The sequence below is a fragment of the Chenopodium album genome, chromosome 25 (assembly GCF_948465745.1).
Source record: "Chenopodium album chromosome 25, dcCheAlbu1.1, whole genome shotgun sequence".
NCBI classification, from domain to species: Eukaryota; Viridiplantae; Streptophyta; class Magnoliopsida; order Caryophyllales; family Amaranthaceae; genus Chenopodium; species Chenopodium album.
In genome coordinates this window covers 26,374,518-26,379,148 of record NC_137858.1, presented here as the reverse complement: position 1 = coordinate 26,379,148, position 4,631 = coordinate 26,374,518, and positions in this window count along the sequence as shown.

Sequence of the window (4,631 nt, the reverse complement as noted above, 5' to 3'; positions counted from 1 at the left end):
TTTTAGGAAGCACGTATCATAATTTAGAATTTATTTTTTTGTGTGTTGCAAACTCGTATTTTACAATTTCGTTTAAGAGAGAGTGAGGGAGCTCAAGTGGTTAGAGCTTCCCTCCCAGTTTCAAGAGATCTTAGGATCGATTCTCACCTCCGCCCTTGCCCTTGTGGCTCTCTAAAAAAAATAAAAATAATAAAAATAAAAAATAGAAAATAAAAATTCATTTAAGACAATGAACAAAATTAAGTGACGGGTCTTAAATAGAATAAAGAGGTTATGGTTTGATCCTGATACGTTATACATGATTAGATAAAACTAATTGACCAATTTCTATACTATTAATTTAGAGAAGAAAATTAGGAAATGAACTGAACTGAAATTAAGCTGAAGTGAACATACCCTAATTCAGATTTAAATATGCTAATTGGGATTTAGTTATCCGCTTAGAATTTATTTTGATTGTCAAGAAAATAAAAAAGAATTTATTTTGGTTTACCATTATTTTAGGGTCACACTTATATCGGCCATAAATCATATTCAAAATGTAAATATATCATGATTTTCTCGATTTGATCTGATCGGGTAATAATTTATTTTAATTTGCAAATTTGCTTAAATATAATACTACTAAGCTTTTAATTAAATCATACAAATATAGATTTTTCCCAGCTCCTTTCCCAGACTCTAAAAAGGTAGAAACTACCGTTTAAGAGAGCGTTTGATTAGAACAATATATGGAAACGAAGTGGAAAGAAACAAATAAGAGGGGGGAAAGAATCATGTAACTATTACCGAATGTTTGGTTCTACTGTGGAAAGGAATCTCTTTGTATTTGAGGAGGGTATGAGTATTTGTTAGAGGGTAATAGTATATGTTACCTAAGGTTTTAGTCATATAGAGTGATAACAAATGGGTGGAACTCCTTACCATTAGGTAAAGGTAATTGTTACCAAATCTTTTAACCAAACATTCGACAACGATAATGATTTAACCGAATCTCTTTTCAACAAAAATAAAAAAAAAATACACAAACCAAACATGTTCAAATCACTAGTCGCATAGAGCAACCACAACCCGGCCTGCCTAAGTCAGATAAGCTTTGATTACTCAAGGTTCATATATTATTAGGTAAAGGAGAGTGAGGAGAAGAGGCGACGAGATTCAACCCAATCATCCAATTCGCTCCACCAACAAAGGACTTTTTTTTTTTTGAAGGGACCAACAAAGGACTTAATGCTATCATAGTAAGTTTACTTTCAATGTAAGAACTATCAGTAGAAAGACTTGTTTACATCTTATGATCTTGTAGGTTGTGGGGTAGAATTTTTGTAAACAGGTGAAATTCTTTTCTGTCAGACTTTGTTTGGTTCAATATCAATAAAGGAAAGAAAGGGAAAGGAATGGAAGGGAAAAGAAAGAAACAGATGAGAAAGGAAAGAAATCTATTTTTCTATACTTATTATTATATTATTATATTTATTATCTATACTTAGTATTTAAAAACTCAAACCAAGATGCACACATGTCTCCATCCTATACTATCTTTTCTAATTGAATTGCGAGAACTTCTCAGCCTCTAGCTACTAGAGACAGGGAAATCTCTAGTAAGGCTAAAGTTATAAATAGGCAATATTTTAGGACATAACATGCCGCAACATCATCCATTTAGTAAGGGCATGAAAGTAAATTAATGTAAGGCTTGTTGCAGAAGCTTTGTGTTGAAGGGGCACGTGAGCGGTACAGTTGGTAGTTGCGACTTTTGAAACTCCACATTGACTGCATTTCAAACTCCACACACTCTCTCTTCTAGTCTCTCTCTCTCTCTCTCTCTCTCTCTCTCTCTCTCTCTCTCTCTCTCTTTCTCTCTCTCCTCTAAGGGTTTACGAGATTACTCAGAAGTCATCAGGGGTTGCTAACGACAGTGGAGCGAAATTCGTCGGTGGTGTTGCAAAGTAGTCGTCGGTCTTGCGTAGCAGAATCAGGTTTGTTTTTCGCAACATTGGAACCCTAGTTTTTTTTTCATTTGGTATGGATGTTGTCTAGTTATTGTGTTTTCGCAACAATGGCGGTCTTGAATTGAGTTTTAAAACCCACAAGTTATTGCGTGAATTGTTGATTAAGTACGATAAAACCCTAGAATTTGTTAAATGGTGTTGAATTCTGTTCATTGGTTTGTGATTTAGTGGGAAACACGTGGGATTTGCTGGTCCTCCATGCTTGTAATTAGGAAATTATACGATATGGTGCTTAATTATTGTTTAAAACGAAGAATTTGTTGATGAATGTTGTTTATAAGTGTTTTGTACCCCAGAATTTCAATTTCAATTTCATTGATCTTGTGGTGTTATATTTTCTTCTAAACCCTATAATATGGTGTTAATTGATGAGTATAAGCGGTTGTTTTATTGGGTTGGGATATTTGAAAATGTAAGAGTTTGAATTAGGTTTTGTAAAATGTGGTTAGTTAATTATTGTAAAGAATGTTCCACGATCATCTATAAGTTGGGATAAATTACACTGTAGTTGGTATATATGTTGATGGTAGTGATTGGTACAACTAGTATATTGTTTGTGTAGAAATGTGTGTTAAGGATGTGTATAATTGAGGTAATTGGTCTTCTTCATGGTAGAATCAGGTAATGTCCTGGTGTAGTTAGCAATTAGTGTGACTAAATATAATTGGGATTTGTTATGTGTGGTTGTAAGTGAAAGATTTGTTAAGAGAGCAGCAAGCCAAGATTCCACAAACTGCCCCCTATCAAACTATTATAAATAGCGTGTTTAAGGACCACCTTTATTTCTTTATACTTCGACAATGCACCAAGCTTATGTCCAAACTTTTGCATTATGTGCCACATGCACCAACGGTGGTAGGTACCCGGCCTTGGAAATACTTCTGTAATAGCCTTCCTCATAACTTGGTCCTGATCGGTCATGATGGCAGCCGGGGCTTTGCCTCCCATACACGCAAGCCATGTTTTAAACAACTAAATTAAAGTAACGTCTCCGCATCTTCGTGAGACAACAAAGCACATCCCAACAACACACTTTGTCCATGATGATTTACTCTTACAAAATTTGAAAAAGTCATGCGATACTTATTTGTCATATACGTTGAATCAAAGCATACCACATCCCCAAAATACTCATATGCAACCCTACTACGAGCATCAACCCACATTACGTCCTTCAACCTCCCAGCTCCATCTACTCGATGCATATGGAAAAAAATTTGATTATCTTCAGTCATCTTATGGAAATATTCCAACATTGCCATAGCATCTCCGTACCTTAACTTTAGCCTTGTCTTTCTATTAACAATGCTATACATATCTTTTTACAAAATCCCATATTCTCGTACCCATTTCTTTGGTGAGCTAAGTTATTATAAATTTGAGAAATGGTAGATCCTGCCCCATAATCATTATCAATTCTTGCCTCAACCGTCTTTGTAATTTTTTTTCTTTTTTAAACATAGAAATATGATTAGAGTCACTAGGTTTCGGACTGTGCCCCTTGTGCTCATTTACAACCTTCATCACTACCCATTCACCTAATTCATTCATAGCTGCATACAAAAAAATAGGGCAGTTGCACTTTTTAGACTTCTTTTTCACCAAAGGCTCTACATTCACAACTACCCTTTTCCCATTAACAACTCTCCTATAGTGTGTCAACCCATAACACTCACACTTCCACACATAATTCCGGACAGTTCTCGCTTCCCCAGTTTTTAAGGGCTTTCGGCCTCCTACGCATACAACACCAAATCCTTGTTGTTTGCCATAGGTCCTGTAGTACTGATTGACTTCCTCCTAGGAACAAAAAACCATTCCCACATAAGGCGCATCAACTACCTTCACACCACTAGTATTTTCTCTAGCATTTTCTCCAGAATTTTCTGCACCACGATTCTTCACTACCTCATCATGTCCCTCTGCCACATTCGACCTTTCTTTAACTCCGATGACCACACAATCATCATCCTCAACATCATCCTCAACCTCATCCTCATCATCCTCCACATCTATATCCTCAAACACATCACCCTCATCAACAATAACCTCATCATCATCATTATCATCAACACAACAATTACTATCCCCATCTAAATTAACCCCAACATCATTGTTCTACATCAACAAAATAAAATATATACCAACGATCACTGCTTTGATACCAACTACACTAATAACATAAACATATATCAAAAAACATATAATTAATACAAACCAAAAAAACACATTCCAAATTCACACCCATGTAGAACATGCGACACAACCTTCTTCACCAACACAATTTTAATCGGGAAAATTTGAAACCAATATTCTCCAAAAAAGTTAGTGGCCCATTCCTATATTCATTTGCATTTCCAATTTCCGCATCAACAATGACATAATTTAAACAACAAAACCATTTCCATACAACAACAACACATAAATATCGAAAATATAAACAATTCTAGAACATACATTACACATAAATCAACTACATTTACCATTTTCATATTAATTTGCATAACAATGAACAACATTCAACAACGATACTACTAATTGTTCGATAATGAACAACTTACAAAATTCAGTGCACGCTTAACGCTGATCGTCTCTGCATCCTCCATCATACTCCTCCAC